Source organism: Salmo salar, chromosome 01 (assembly GCF_965601325.2).
Source record: "Salmo salar chromosome 01, fSalSal1, whole genome shotgun sequence".
NCBI lineage: Eukaryota > Metazoa > Chordata > Actinopteri > Salmoniformes > Salmonidae > Salmo > Salmo salar.
Genome location: NC_138291.1, coordinates 147,955,054 through 147,971,807, shown reverse-complemented (window position 1 = coordinate 147,971,807; position 16,754 = coordinate 147,955,054).

Here is a 16,754-nt window from a genome sequence, read left to right as displayed (position 1 = left end):
ATTTTTAGTTCTATCAAGTTCATATTTATATCCAAAAACAGCGTTTTACTATGGCATTGATGTTGAGGAAATCGTTTCCCTCCAATAACCGGCAGTCAAGTCAGCGTCACAAATTAAATAATTAAAATTAGAAAACATTGGTAAAATATTATATTGTCATTTAAAGAATTATAGATTTACATCTCTTGAACTCAATCAACTTGCCAGATTTAAAAATAACCTTACTGGGAAATCACACTTTGCAATAATCTGAGCACTGCGCCCAGAAAAATACGCGTTGCGATACAGACTAGACGTCATGTTGGGGAGATCTAAAATCGAAAATACTATGTAAATAATCCATTACCTTTGATTCTCTTCATCAGATGTCACTTCCAGGTATCACAGGTCCATAACGAATGTAGTTTTGTTCAAAAAAGCTCATCATTTATGTCCAAAAATCTCCGTCTCGTTAGCACATGATGTAAGCCAGCCGGACTTCTCGTCATGAACGAGGGGAAAAAATATATTTCCGTTCGTTCAAACATGTCAAACGTTGTATAGCATAAATCATTAGGGCCTTTTTTAACCAGAACATGAATAATATTCAAGGTGGACGAATGCATACTCTTTTATAACGTATTGGAACGAGGGTACCCAACATGAACTCGCGCGCCAGGTGTCTAATGGGACATCATCGTTCCATGGCTCTTGTTCGGTCAGATCTCCCTCCAGAAGACTCAAAACACTTTGTAAAGGCTGGTGACATCTAGTGGAAGCAATAGGAAGTGCCAAAATATTCCTAAGCCCCTGTGTTTTTCAATGGGATAGGTTTAAAGTCAATACAACACATCAGGTATCCACTTCCTGTCAGAAAATGTCTCAGGGTTTTGCCTGCCAAATGAGTTCTGTTATACTCACAGACACCATTCAAACAGTTTTAGAAACTTTAGAGTGTTTTCTATCCATATATAATAAGTATATGCATATTCTAGTTACTGGGTAGGATTAGTAAACAGATTAAATCGGGTACATTTTTTTTATCCAGACGTGCAAATGCTGCCCCCTAGACCCAACAGGTTAACGGGACGTGCCCTGGAGTGGGCAAATGCAGTGTGGTATGGCCCAGACTCGGCAAGGGATCACTACCCCGAGTTCACCCGCCGTTTCCGGGCCGTGTTCGACCACCCAGCAGAAGGCCGGGCGGCGGGTGAACGGCTGTTCCACCTGCGGCAGGAGACGAGGAGCGCACAGGACTTTGCTCTGGAGTTCCGGACCCTGGCTGCTGGAGCAGCCAGGGTCCACTATCGTTGTAGCCTCCGGGAGGACGTCCGCCGGGAGCTAGCCTGTCGGGACACTACCCTTTCACTGGATGAACTAATAGACATGTCCATTCGTCTCGACAACCTGCTGGCTGCTCGCGGGCGTCCAGACCGGCCCTGTTGGTTCCACCTCCAGGTCCACCAGCTCCCGTCCCTATGGAGCTAGGGGGGGCCGCGTCCAGGGGAACCGGAGGAGGAGGCTCCTCCTGTACCCAGTGTGGTCGGAGAGGACACACTACCGACCGGTGCTGGGGGAGCTCCTCTGGGAATCGGGAAGGCAGGCGGAGCACTCCTCGTTCACCTCAGGTGAGTAAGCACCAACCTCACCCAGAGCTCCCTGTTGGTCATATGTTCGTTTTAGTAACTTTCCCCTTGTTTTCTCCCTCTTTCCAGCATAAGGCGCTAGTCGATTCAGGCGCAGCTGGAAACTTTATGTATCGTGGGCTCGCGTTAAGGCTAGGGATTCCCCTGGTGTCGTTGGACCAACCTTTCCCCGTGCACTCCTTAGATAGCCGACCATTAGGGTCAGGACTGGTCAGGGAGGCCACGGTGCCACTGGACATGGTAACACAGGGGGATCATGGGGAATGGATTAGTCTCTTCCTCATTGATTCGCCTGCGTTTCCGGTGGTGCTGGAGATTCCCTGGCTGGCCAATCACAATCCCAATATTTCGTGGAGACAGGGGGCTCTCAGAGGGTGGTCAGAGGAGTGCTCAGGCAGATGTAAGGGAGTTTCCATCGGTGCGACGACGGTGGAGAGTCCAGACCAGGTTTCCACTGTGTGCATTCCCTCAGAGTATGCCGATTTGGCTATCGCCTTCTGTAAAAAGAGGGCGACCCGATTACCACCTCATCGACGAGGGGATTGCGTGATAAACCTCCAGGTAAACGCTACACTTCCCAGGAGTCATGTGTACCCATTGTCACAGGAGGAGACGTTGGCTATGGAGACATATGTCACGGAATCTCTGAGACAGGGGTACATTCGGCCCTCCATGTCACTCGTCTCCTCGAGTTTCTTTTTCGTGAAGAAAAAGGATGGTGGGCTGCGTCCGTGCATTGATTATCGAGGTCTAAATTCTATCACAGTAGGGTTTAGTTACCCGCTACCTCTCATCGCTACGGCGGTGGAATCATTTCACGGCGCGCGTTTTTTCACGAAATTGGACCTCAGGAGCGCATACAATCTGGTGCGTATCCGGGGAAGAGACGAGTGGAAAACCGCATTCAGTACCACATCGGGCCACTATGAGTACCTCGTCATGCCGTGTGGGTTAAAGAATGCTCCAGCCGTCTTTCAATCCTTTGTTGACGAGATTCTCAGGGACCTGCACGGGCAGGGGGTGGTGGTGTATATTGATGACATCCTGATCTATTCCGTCACCCGCGCCGCACATGTCTCCCTGGTGCGCAAGGTGCTTGGGCGACTGCTGGAGAATGACCTGTACGTCAAGGCTGAGAAATGTGAGTTTTTCAAACGAGCCGTTTCCTTCCTGGGGTATCGCATTTCCACCTCGGGGGTGGTGATGGAGGATGACCGCGTTAAAGCCGTGCGTAATTGGCCGACTCCGACCACGGTAAAGGAGGTGCAGCGGTTTTTAGGGTTTGCCAATTACTACCGGAGGTTTATCCGGGGCTTTGGTCAAGTTGCTGCTCCCATTACCTCACTGCTGAAGGGGGGTCCGGCACGCTTGCGCTGGTCAGCAGAGGCGAACAGAGCGTTCAGTCGCCTGAAGGAGCTGTTTACCAACGCTCCCGTGCTGGCTCATCCGGATCCCTCTTTGGCATTCATAGTGGAGGTGGACGCGTCCGAGACTGGGGTGGGGGCCGTGCTATCACAGCGCTCAGGCACGCCACCCAAACTCCGCCCGTGCGCTTTCTTTTCCAGGAAGCTCGGGCCGGCGGAGCAGAACTATGACGTGGGGGACCGGGAGTTGTTAGCTGTGGTCAAGGCTCTGAAGGTGTGGAGACATTGGCTTGAGGGGGCTAAGCACCCTTTCCTCATCTGGACTGACCACCGTAATCTAGAGTACATCCGGGCAGCTAGGAGACTGAATCCGCGTCAGGCCAGGTGGGCCATGTTCTTTACCCGTTTCCGGTTCACGATCTCTTATCGGCCAGGTGCACAGAACACGAAGGCCGATGCACTGTCCCGCCTATATGACACCGAGGAGAGGGCCATCAATCCGGCTCCCATCATTCCAGCGTCGTGCTTGGTAGCTCCGGTGGTATGGGAGTTTGACGCGGAGATCGAGCGGGCGTTACGGTTGGAACCTGCACCAGCGCAGTGTCCGGCAGGTGTCCAGTACGTGCCGCTTGGTCTCCGTGATCGATTGATTCGATGGGCCCATAATCTCCCCTCTTCGGGTCACCCTGGGATCGAGAGTACAGTGCGGAACCTGAGGGGAAAGTACTGGTGGTCCACCTTGGCCAAGGACGTGCGGTTGTGTTTCCTCCTGCTCGGTGTGCGCTCAGAGCAAGGCTCCTCGACACCTGCCTAGAGGGAAATTACACCCCCCCCCCCGTTCCACAGCGGCCGTGGTCGCACTTGTCAGTGGACTTCCTCACTGACCTTCCCGTCTCTCAGGGAAACACCACTATTCTGGTCGTTGTGGATCGGTTCTCGAAGTCCTGCCGTCTCATCCCGTTGCCCGGTCTCCCTACGGCTCTGCAGACTGCGGAGGCCCTGTTTACCCATGTCTTCCGGCACTACGGGGTGCCCGAGGACATCGTTTCTGATCGAGGTCCCCAGTTCACGTCCAGAGTTTGGAGGGCGTTCATGGAACGTTTGGGGGTCTCGGTCAGCCTGACCTCGGGTTTCCACCCCGAAAGTAATGGGCAGGTGGAGAGGGTGAACCAAGAGGTGGGTAGGTTTCTAAGGACGTATTGCCGGGACCGGCCCAGGGAATGGGCGAGATACGTCCCATGGGCCGAAATAGCCCAAAATTCACTACGTCACTCATCGACCAACATGTCACCGTTCCAGTGCGTGTTGGGCTACCAGCCGGTCCTGGCTCCATGGCAACAGAGCCAGACCGAGGCTCCTGCGGTGGAGGATTGGGTGCAGCGCTCGAAGGACACTTGGAGAGCCGTCCAAGACACACTCACTAAGGCGAGTGGACGGCAGAAGAAGAGCGCTGACCAGCACCGCAGTGAGACCCCTGTGTTTGCACCAAGGGATCGAGTCTGGCTCTCGGCTAGAAACCTGCCCCTCCTGCTTGCCCTGCCGGAAGCTGGGCCCGCAGTGTGTAGGGCCGTTTAAAGTCCTGAGGAGGATAAACGAGGTGTGTTACCGGTTACAACTTCCATCTTACTACCGTATTAACCCCTCGTTTCATGTGTCTCTCCTCAGGCCGGTGGTGGCTGGTCCCATGCAGGAAGGTGAGGTGCCGGAGGTTCCTCCAACCCCGCTGGACATTGGGGGGTCCCCGGCGTACAAGATACGCGCCATTCTGTACTCCAGACTCCGGGGGGGGGGGGGGGGGGGGGGGGCTACAGTACCTCATCGACTGGGAGGGGTACGGCGCGGAGGAGAGGTGCTGGGTAACTAGGAAGGACATTTTGGACCCCCCACTACTGAGGGAATTCCACTGCCTTCATGGGGACCGCCCTGCGCCTCGCCCTCCGGGTCGTCCTCGAGACCGGTGGCGGCGCTCCCGCGTCAGGAGGGGGGTACTGTCACGAATTCCACCGAAGGTGACTCCCCTGCCTGCTCGGGCGGCGCTCGGCGGTCGTCGTCACCGGCCTACTAGCCGCCGCTGATCCCTTTTTCCTTTTCGTTTGGTATGTCTTATTGTTTGCACCTGTTCCCCATTTGGTTCTCTTGATTTATGGGTATTTAAGCCTGTTTAGCCCGCACAGGTTTGTGCGGGATTATTTACGTCAGTGTGTGTTGTTATTGGAAGTGCTGGCGATCATATAGTATTGTTTTATGTGCGTACGGTGCACCTGTTGGTTTTGGGCACCTCGCATTTTCACGCCGGTTGTGTTGGCGTCGACCGTTTTTGTTTGTGTTACAGAATAAACTCATTATCTCCTTACCTCTGCTCTCTGCGCCTTACTCCTACCACCACTTATAGCATTCGCTGACAAACATCTGATAACCATGTGTATGTGAGCAATACAATTTGATTTGATTTGATTTACTAGGGGGCAGGGCTAAAGATGTAAAGGCTAATCTGAAGAGGGTGCTGGCTAAGGCTAAAACTGGCGAGCGTAGAGAGTATAGGGTTATTGTTATCCACGTCGGCAACAACGATGTTAGGATGAAACGGTCAGAGGTCACCAAGCGCAACATAGCTTCAGCGTGTAAATTAGCTAGAAAGATGTGTCGGCATCGAGTAATTGTCTCTGGCCCTCTCCCATTTAGGGGGAGTGATGTGCTCTACAGCAGAGTCTCACAACTCAATTGCTGGTTGAAAACCGGTTTCTGCCCCTCTAAAAAGACAGAATTTGTAGATAACTTTCCCTCTTTCTGGGATTCACCCACAAACAGGACCAAGCCTGGCCTGCTGAGGAGTGACGGACTCCATCCTAACTGGAGGTGTGCTCCCATCTCATCTGTCAACATAGACAGGGCTCTAACTCCTCCAGCTCCACAACGAGATAGGGTACAGGCCAAGCAGCAGGCAGTTAGCCAGCCTGCCAGCTTAGTGGAGTCTGCCACTAGCACAGTCAGTGTAGTCAGCTCAGCTATCTCCATTGAGAACGTGTTATTGCTTCAATCTAGGTTGAGTAAAACTAAACATGGCAGTGTTCGCCTTAGCAATCTCACTGGAATAAATACCTCCTCCATTCCTGTCATTATTGAAAGAGATTGTGATACCTCACATCTCAAAAAAGGGCTACTTAATGTTAGATCAAATCAAATCAAACTTTATTTGTCACATGCGCCAAATACAACAAGTGTAGACTTTACCGTAAAATGCTTACTGACAAGCCCTTAACCCAACAGTGCAGTTCAAGAAGAGTTAAGAAAATATTTACCAAGTAGGCTAAAATAAAAAGTTATAATAAAAAGTAACACAATAACGAGCCTATATACAGAGGGGGCACCGGTACCGAGTCAGTGTGCGGGTGTACAGGTTAGTTGAGGTAATTTGTACATGAAGGTGGGGGTAAATTGACCATGCATAGAGAATAAACAGAGAGTAGCAACAGTGTACAAAAGGGAGGGGGGTCAATGTAAATTGTCCGATGGCGATTTTAATAATTGTTCAGCAGTCTTATGGCTTGGGGGTAGAAGCTGTTGAGGAGCCTTTTGGTTCTAGACTTGGTGCTCCGGTACCGCTTGCCGTGCGGTAGCAGAGAAAACAGTCTATAACTTGGGTGACTGGAGTCTCTGACAATTTTATGGGCTTTCCTCTGACATCGACTATTGTATTGGTCCTGGATGGCAGGAAGCTTGTCCCCAGTGATGTACTGGGCCGTACGCATTACCCTCTGTAGCGCCTTACGGTCAGATGCCGAGCAGTTTCCATACCAGGTGGTGATGCAACCGGTCAGGATGCTCTCGATGGTAGAGCTGTAGAACTTTTTGAGGATCTGGGGACCCATGCCAAATCTTTTCAGTCTCCTGTGTCGACCCTCCCACTTTATCTGCCGAATTCTTTCTCTTTGCTCTTGTTTTCCTTAGGATGTCGGTGGGCGGAGCTGGGAGGGTCGTCAGCAAAATGGGACACACCTGGGCCCGGGTGTGTCCCGGGATAAATATACCTTTTCCCCATTCATTGAGGAGACTCTCTCCATGCAGACACGCTGTTTGATTTTGGCTGTGACATTTTTGGGGCCGGCCGGCTTGCTTGCTTTGGCATCTTTCAACACTCCTCATTATCACATCTATACACGCAACCACTCACTTACACTACTGATTACTGACTACAACCTTCATTGTTTATTTGTATATAGGTTACCTCAGTTAATACATATATTTTTGTTATTCCTTATCTCCATGTTGTCTCCCTTTTGGTTACGGGCTTCGAGCTGGTTCGTGACACTCCTGAGGGGAAAAGGTTTTGTCATGCCCTCTTCACGACTGTCTTGGTATGTTTGGACCATGATAGTTCGTTGATGATGTGGATACCAAGGAACTTGAAACTCTCCCTCACTTCCAAGGCAGTCATAGTCCATTAACTAATCACTGATCATAATCTTGATGTGATTGACCTGACTGAAACATGGCTCAAGCCTGATGAATTTACTATGTTAAATGAGGCCTCACCTACTAGTTACACCAGTGATAATATCCCCCGCTCATCCCACAAAAGCGGAGGTGTTGCTAACATTTACGACAGCAAATTTCTCTCTCTTTTTTTGAGCTTCTGCTCATGAAATCTATGTAGCCTACTCAATCACTTTTTATAGCTACTGTTTACAGGCCTTCTGGGCCGTATACAGTGTTCCTCACTGAGTTCCCTGAATTCCTATCGGACCTTGTTGTCATCGCAGATAATATTCACATTTTTGGTGACTTTAATATTCACAGACCCACTCCTGTTTAATGTTCTCAGACCCACTCCAAAGGGCTTCAAACATATCTCCGGACATACTCAGTGCCACAGTCATACCCTGGATTAAGTTTTGTCCTGTGGAATAAATATTGTGGCTCTAAATGTTTTTCCTTGTAATCCTGGACTATCGGACCACCATTTTATTGTGTTTGCAATCGCAAAAACAATCTGCTCAGACCCCAACCAGGGATCATCAAAAGCTGTGCTATAAATACTCGGACAACCCAAAAATTCCTAGATGCTCTTCCAGACCCCCTCCACCTACCCAAGGATGTCAGAGTCCAAAAATTATTTTAGCACCTAACTGAGGATCTAAATTTAACCTTGCGTAATACCCTAGATGCACCCCTAAAAACAAAAAAACATTTGTCACAATACATTTTCTCCCTGATATATAGAAAATACCCAAGCCTTGAAGCAAGCTTCCAGAAATTTGGAACGGAAATGGCGCTCCACCAAACTGGAAGTCTTCTGACTAGCTTGGAAAGACAGTACCATGCAATATCTAAGAGCCCTCACTGCTGCTCGATCATCCCATTTTTCCAACCTAATTGAGGAGAAAAAGAATTTATTTTTGATACTGGCGCAAAGCTAACTAAAAAGCAGCATTCCCCAAGAGAGGATGGCTTTCACTTAAGCAGCGATCTTTTCTTCGATGAAAAGATCGCAGTCATTAGAAAGTAAATTACGGACTCCTCTTTGAATCTGCATATTTCTCCAAAAGTCAGTTTTCCTGAGTCTGCACAGAACTGCCAGGACCTAGGATCAATGGAGACACTCACATTTTTTAATCCAGCATCTCTTGACACATTCATGGAAATAGTCTTGGCCTCTAAAACTTCATGCTGTATACTGGACATTATTCCAACTAAACTACTGAAAAAGCTACTTCCTGTGCTTGGCCCTCCTATGTTGAACATAATAAATGGCTCCCTATCCACTGGATGTGTACCAAACAAAGTAAAAGTGGCAGTAATAAAGCCTCTCTTGAAAAAGCCAAACCTTGACCCGGAAAATGTCAAAAACTATCGGCCTATAACGAATCTCCCATTCCTCTAAAATATTTTATAAAAAGCTGTTGCGCAGCAACTCACTGCCTTCATGAAGACAAATAGTGTATACGAAACGCTTCAGTCTGGTTTTAGACCCCATCATAGCACTGAGACTGCACTCGTGAAGGTGGTAAATGACCTTTTAATGGCGTCAGACCAAGGCTCTGCATCTGTCCTTGTGCTCCTAGACCTAAGAGCTGCTTTTGACATCATTCGATCACCACATTATTTTGGAGAGATTGGAAACCTTAATTGATATACATGAACAAGTTCTTGCCTGGTTAACATCTTATTTGTCGGATAGATATCAGTTCGTCTCTGTGGATGGTTTGTCCTCTGACAAATCAATTGTACATTTAGGTGTTCGTCAAGGTTCCATTTTAGGACCACTATTGTTTTGACTATATATTCTACCTCTTGGTGATGTTATTCGGAAACACTATCAACTTTCACTGCTATGTGGATGACACACAGCTGTACATTTCGATGTGACATGGTGAAGCCCAAAAATTGCCTACCCTGGAAGCCTGTGTTTCAGACATTAGGAAGTGGATGGTGGCAAATGTTTTACTTTTAAACTCGGACAAAACAGAGATGCTAGTTCTAGGTCACAAGAACAAAGAGATGTGCTGTTGGACATGACAATTAATCTTGATGGTTGTACTGTCATCTCAAATAAAACTGTGAAAGACCTTGGCATTACTCTAGACCCTGATCTCTCTTTTGACGAACATATCAAGAATATTTCAAGGACAGCATTTTTCCAACATTGCAAAAATCGGAACCTTTTTGTCTGGCCCAAGGGTGCAAAGGTGAATGGCAAGGCACTGAAGTGACGAACCACTCTTGCTGTCTCTGCCTGGCTGGCTCCCCTCTCTCCACTGGCATTCTCTGCCTCTGACCCTATTTTGGGAGCTGAGTCACTGGCTTACTAGTGCTATTCCATGCCATGCCGTCACTTGAGTGGGTTGAGTCACAGATGTGATCTTCCTGTCCGGTTTTGCGTACCCTCAGGCTCATGCGGTGGAGGAGATCTTCATGGGCTATACTCAGCCTTATTTCAGGGTATTAAGTTGGTGGTCTGTGGTCTGTTGATATCCCTCTAGTGGTGTGGGGGCTGTACTTTGGCAAAGTGGGTGGGGTTATATCCTGCCTGGTTGGCCCTGTCCGGGGTATCGTCGGACGGGGCCACAGTGTATCCCGGACCCCTCCGTCTCAGCCTTCAATATCTATGCTACAATAGTCTATGTGCTGAGGGGCTAGGGTCAGTCTGTTACATCTATTGTAGTCCTCCTGTCTTATCTGGTGTCCTGTGTGAATTAAAGTATGCTCTATCTAATTCTCTCTCTCTCTCTCTCCCTCCACTCCCGGAGGATCTGAGCCCTAGGACCATGCCTCAGCACTACCTGGACTGATGACTCCTGGCTGTCCCCAGTCCACCTGGTCGTGCTGCTACTCCAGTTTTAACTGTTCTGCCTGCGGCTATTGAACGCTGACATGTTCACCGGATGTACTACCTTGTCCCGGACCTGCTGTTTTTGACTCTCTCTCTCTCTACCGCACCTGCTGTCTCAACCTCTGAATGACCCTGCTGGTCATCTTTGAAAGTTTCAACATCTTGAAGAACAATAAGCCATATTGGCCATGCACAATTTCCACCCGGCACAGCCAGAAAAGCACTGGCGAATTCTCAGAGCCTGGTTCCTCTCTAGGTTTCTTCCTAGGTTCTGCCTTTATAGGGAGTTTTTCCTAGCCACCGTGCTTCTACATCTGCATTGTTTGCTGTTTGGCATTTTAAGCTGTGTTTCTGTATAGCACTTTGTGACATCTGCTGATGTAAAAAGGGCTTAATAAATACATTTGATTGATTTATTTTGAACAAATTAATTTCATTCCAAAATGAAGAACTAAGAGATATTTGGTCATTTTTTTCACTTTCAGTTTCACTAAATTCTGTTAGACATGACTTTGTATTGGCTGGTAGGCCTATAGAGGACTGTCCTCCGTGGCTGTGTTGTGTTGGGTCGAAACGTGGGAGTGACTTGTGGTTGCTAATGCTGTTTTGATGCGTTTTCCGACTCTATGGTGATTCCATTTTCCCAGTAGGTAGGCCTACTCATTACAGTTGATGTTAGTAGCATGTCTTACTGGATTGTCTCAAGGAGAGTGATATATACATTTGCACTGTTTGTATGTCATTCCGATTGTGCACATGATATCAGTTGGTTTGCATTTCGGTCATATCGTTGCATTGATGTATGACATTAGTATGTGTGCAACATCCTTGTGTGCAACATACTTATTTCTATGGATGTGGAGTTTGTAGTGGTAGGGCAAATAAAACATTTTTTCCGATATTTGTCTTATTTGACAGGGGACTCATAAAGAGCTGTATCATTTCTGTATGGACCTTGCTTTGGGCAGGGAGGGCATTGTCATGCTGAAACAGGAAAGGGCCTTCCCCAAACTGTTGCCACAAAGCTGGAAGCACAGAATCCTCTAGAATGTAATAGCATGCTGTAGCATTAAGATTTCCCTTCACTGGAACTAAGGAGCCTGAACTAGGGCTGTTACCGTGACCATATTACCACCACACCGGCGGATCCCATCTGCTTTCCATAGGCTAGGCTTACTATATTTATTTCTCAACTTTCCTAATATTAAGCACATTGCTTCACTTTACAACAGGAGTATAGCCTACCTAGCTGGCATGAAAATAAACCATGGGAAAAGCGTCCTCCATTCGCTAAAGGGCATAGGTGACATGTATATTTCCCCCCTGCCCCTGTCTCTAGACAGGTGCATGATAAAACAAATTTCACACATATATTACTTAGTACTGTGTATGTAAAGACAAGATTAAATCAAGAATAGTTTGATGGGTGACAATATTAGCCTATCACTTGTGAATGAGGTATTATCACTGATTTTCAGCATGTGCAGTAAGGCAAGAAACAGAGCATGCCTTTTTTTGGGCAACTTTTTCAAATCATAGTCGCGAACCTCATGTAGCCTAGCCCATATGCCAATATGTTTTGATAAGGTTTGTATCACAGCTAAAGTGGCCAAATAACGTATTTAAATTAAGCACATTAAGCTGTTTTACAACCGGTGTAGAGCCTAACTGGTATACGTAGACGGTGCATAAGTTTCAAGTTTGGGGAAGATAATTTTCACCATAAAAATGCACATATATAATAAAGCATTACATGCATAATCACATTTGCGGTCACGTTTGAGAATGGTGTTTTCCTGCTAATTGATTGCATTTTGGAACATTTACACTTAGTCTACTGCGGTGTATGCATTGCTGCTCGTATAATGTGAAGAAATAGCCTAATAGTTTATCAACATTTTAAGTTAAACGTTCTGATCTGTTGCATCAGCCTCCTTGCTTTTAAAATGTTTTTTGATGCTAGTGGTTATATTCATTTGGGATCTATCACATCCCACAACTGTCCCAGACTATGTTTGGAATATTTCTTTCTCGCACAGAAGGACAACAGAATAGGTCAACTTTTGTACAATGGGGGATAGTAGATTGACATAGGCTAGCGCTATAGCTGTTCATTAGGCCTACTCATCTTGTTGTCTGATGAAAAGTAAATGTGGACAGTTTTTTCAACATCTTCAATATGCGCCTCGGAATTCAATAAGGATGCGTGCCGTTGCATCCCTGATGTGTCTGTCTTCACTTGTAGCCTGTGAGAAAGACCCATGTGAGTGAGAGGTACTTCAGAGAACACAGCCGAGAGAAGGGAATTATAATTATTATATTCAGCCCAAGGGTATAACGGCCACTGGCCGCAAAAGGATGGACTTTTTTAGGGAGCATTGCGGCCACACAAAGGAGGACCTGTTTCTATGTTAACCGTTCAACAAAGAATAGCTGCATGTGCGCACTCCCTCAAATAATTTGGAGAAAATATCCTTTTTATTTTATTCAGCTATGTTCAATTGTATTCTTCATAAAATGATATAAAATAATGCCACAGAATTCTAAGCAAATCTTGTCTGCTAAATGAAGATGGCGCCGAAGAACATGGCTGACATTTTACATTCTACCAACCAATTGTACAATTTTGTAATTTTCTTTTAGTAACTTATTTTTTTACTTATTGTGTACATAATGTTACTGCTACCATCTCTTATGAACGAAAATAACTTCTGGACATCAGAAAAGCGATTACTCACCACGGACTGGAAGAAATTTTTTCCTTTAACGAGTCTGACGAGAAGGATATCCTGCTTTCACTGGAACAGGCCCAGATCCACACCTTTTGCGTGAAGAAAAGATGCCTGAAAAGGGGACGAAGATCGGGGATCCTTCTGAGAAGCCGGAGACCAGCGAGAAAACTCCCAATGCCTTCCATTGACCTTGCTAACGTGCAATCGTTAGAAAATAAAATTGATGGCATACTATTAATATTATCCTACCAACGGGACACAAAAAATGTAACACCTTATGTTTCACTGAGACGTGGCTGAACGAAGAAATGGACAATATGGAGCTGGCAGGATTTTCCATGCACCGGCAGAACAGAGATGCTACCTCTGGTAAGACGAAGGGTGGGGGTGTGTGTATTTTTGTCAATAACAGCTGGTGCGCGATGTCTAATATTAAAGAAGTCGCGAGGTATTGCTCGCCTGAGGTAGAGTACCTTATGATAAGCTGTCGACTACACTATGTACCAAGAGTTCTCATCTGTATTATTCGTAGCCATCTATTTACCACCACAAAGTGAAGCTGGCACTAAGACTGCTCTCAACAACTCTATAAGGCCATAAGCAAAGAAGAAGATGCTCACCAAGAAGCGGCGCTCCTAGTGGCCGGGGACTTTAATGCAGGAGAACTTAAATCAGTTTTACCAAATTTTTACCAGCAAGTCACATGTGCAACCAGGAGGGAAAAAATCCTAGACCACCTTTACTCCACACACAGAGATGCAGACAAAGCTCTCCCCTGCTCTCCATTTGGCAAATCTGACCACAATTCTATCCTCCTGATTCCTGCTAACAAGCAAAAACTAAAGCAGGAAGAACCAGTGACTCGCTCAATACAGAAGTGGTCAGATGATGTGGATGTTACACTACAGGACAGTTTTGCTAGCACAGACTGGAATATGTTCCGGGATTCATCCAATGGCATTGAGGAATACACCACCTCAGTCATCGGCTTCATCAATAAGTGCATCGATGACGTCGTCCCCACATTGACTGTACGTACATATCCCAAACAGATGCCGTGGATTACAGGCAAGATCCGCATTGAGCTAAAGGCTAGAGCTGCCGCTTTCAAGGAGCGGGAGACTAATCCGGACACTTATAAGAAATCCCACTATACCTTCATACGAACCATGAAACAAGCAAAGCGCCAATACAGGATTAAGATTGAATCCTACTACACCAGCTCTGATGCTCGTCGGATGGGGCAGGGCTTGAAAACTATTATGGGCTACAAAGGGAAACCCAGACGCGAGCTGCCCAGTGACGCGAGCCTACCAGACGAGCGAAATGCTAAACACTGAAGCATTCACGAGAGCACCAGCTGTTCTGGATGACCGTGTGAAAACGCTCTCGGGAACCGATGTGAACAAAACCTTTAAACAGATCAACATTCACAAAGCCGCTGGGCCAGACGGATTACCAGGACGTGTACTCAAAGCATGCGCGGACCAACTGTAAAGTGTCTTCACTTACATTTTCAACCTCTCCCTGACCGAGTCTGCAATACCTACATGTTTCAAGCAGACCACCATAGTCCCTGTGCCCAAGGAAGTGAAGGTAACCTGCATAATGATTACTGCCCAGTGGCACTCACGTCGTTAGCCATGAAGTGCTTTGAAAGGCTGGTCATGGCTCACATAAACAGCTGGACACCCTAGACCCACTCCAATTCGCATACCGCCCCAACAGATCCACAGATAACGCAATCTCAATCGCACTCCACACTGCCCTTTCTCACCTGGACAAAAGGAACACCTATGTGAGAATGCTGTTCATCGACGTCCCCCTCAAGAGACTGAAAAGATTTGGCATGGGCCCCCAGATGCTCAAAAGGTTCTACAGCTGCACCATCGAGAGCATCCTGACCGGTTGCATCACCGCCTGGTATAGCAACTGCTTGGCATCTGACCGTAAGGCGCTACAGAGGGTAGTGCAAACGGCCCAGTACATCACTGGGGCCAAGCTTCCTGCCATCCAGGACGTATATAATAGGAGGTGTCTGTAAAGGGGTGCGTAACTGGTGGCAGTGAAGTCAGACGCAGGAGAGCAGAACTAGGTAATAGCCAGAGCAGTTTAATTTCAAAACCAACGGCATAAAGAAATAACCAACATGGGTACAAAACCCGACGCGCACCAGTAAACATGTGCACAAGCACCTACAGCATACAATTCCACACAAAGACATGGGGGGAACAGAGGGTTAAATACACAACACTTAATGAGGGAAATGAGAACCAGGTATGTAGGAAAACAAGACAAAACAAATGGAAAATGAAAAGTGGATCGACGATGGCTAGAAGACCGGTGACACCGACCGCCGAATGCCACCCGAGCAAGGAGAGGAATCGACTTCGGTGGAAGTCGTGACAGTGTCAGAGGAAAGCTCATAAAATTGTTATAGACTGTTCTCTTTGCTACCGCAAGGCAAGCGGTACCGGAGCGCCAAGTCTAGGACCAAAAGGCTCCTCAACAGCTTCTACCCCCAAGCCATTAGACTGCTGAACAATTCATAAAAATCGCCACCGGACAATTTACATTGAGACCCCCCCCCCCCCCCCGTACACTGCTGCAACTCGCTGTATGTTGTTACCTATGAATAGTCACTTCGCCCCCACCTTCATGTACAGATTACCTCAACTAGCCTGTACATTGACTCGGTACCGGTGCCCCCTGTATATAGCCTTGTTATTGTTTTTCTTATTGTGTTACTTTTATTTATTACTTTTTATTTTAGTCTACTTGGTAAATATTTTATTCTTCTTGAACTGCACTGTTGGTTAAGGGCTTGTAAGTAAGCATTTCACGGTAAAGTCTACACTCCTCCTCTACAAAACTTTACAGTTGGCACCATGCTACGCGCTTCAACACTCGGCGGTCCCATTCTGTGAGCTTGTGTGGCATACCACTTAACAGCTGAGGTGTTATTGCTGCTAGATGGTTCCACTTCACAATAACATCACTTACAGTTGACCGGAGCAGCTCTAGCAGGGCAGGATTGTGAAGAACTGACTTGTTGGAAAGGTGGCGTCCTATGACGGTGCCACGTTGAAAGTCACTGAACTCTTCAGTAAGGCCATTCTACTGCCAATGTTTGTCTATGGAAATTGCATGGTTGTGTGCTCAATTTTATACATCTGTCAGCAACGGGTGTGGCTGAACTAGTCGAATACACTAATTTGAAGGGGTGTCCACATACTTTTCTATATATAGTGTATGTGTGTTGACTGTGGTAGGGCCTGTGATGTCTGCAAAAAGAACAAGTTGATTTCATTGGCATGGCACAGCCATAGCCTTGTCTACTAAGCACAGATAAATACAACTGAAAAAATGCTATTATTCTGTAATTTGTATAATTTTTTTATGATCTTCCTGAACGAAATATTATTTAATTTATTTGTGAATGTGTATATTAACACTAGAAAGACAGAGAGCATCATAATGACTCAAGGCCGGACAAACTTCTCTCTTCGAGGAGAGCGCAAGCACTTCACCACTGTTTCGTCAGATCAAGTATGCAGACATTTGCGAAGTCTTGGATGAACTGGCACATTTTCTGGCTGGCGCTCGTATTGCCTTCATTGTTATTTTCCTTATAAATAATAACTTTGGACATGTGTGCATTCCTATCAAAGTAAGTGCCTTACTTACTGTATATCATGTTGTC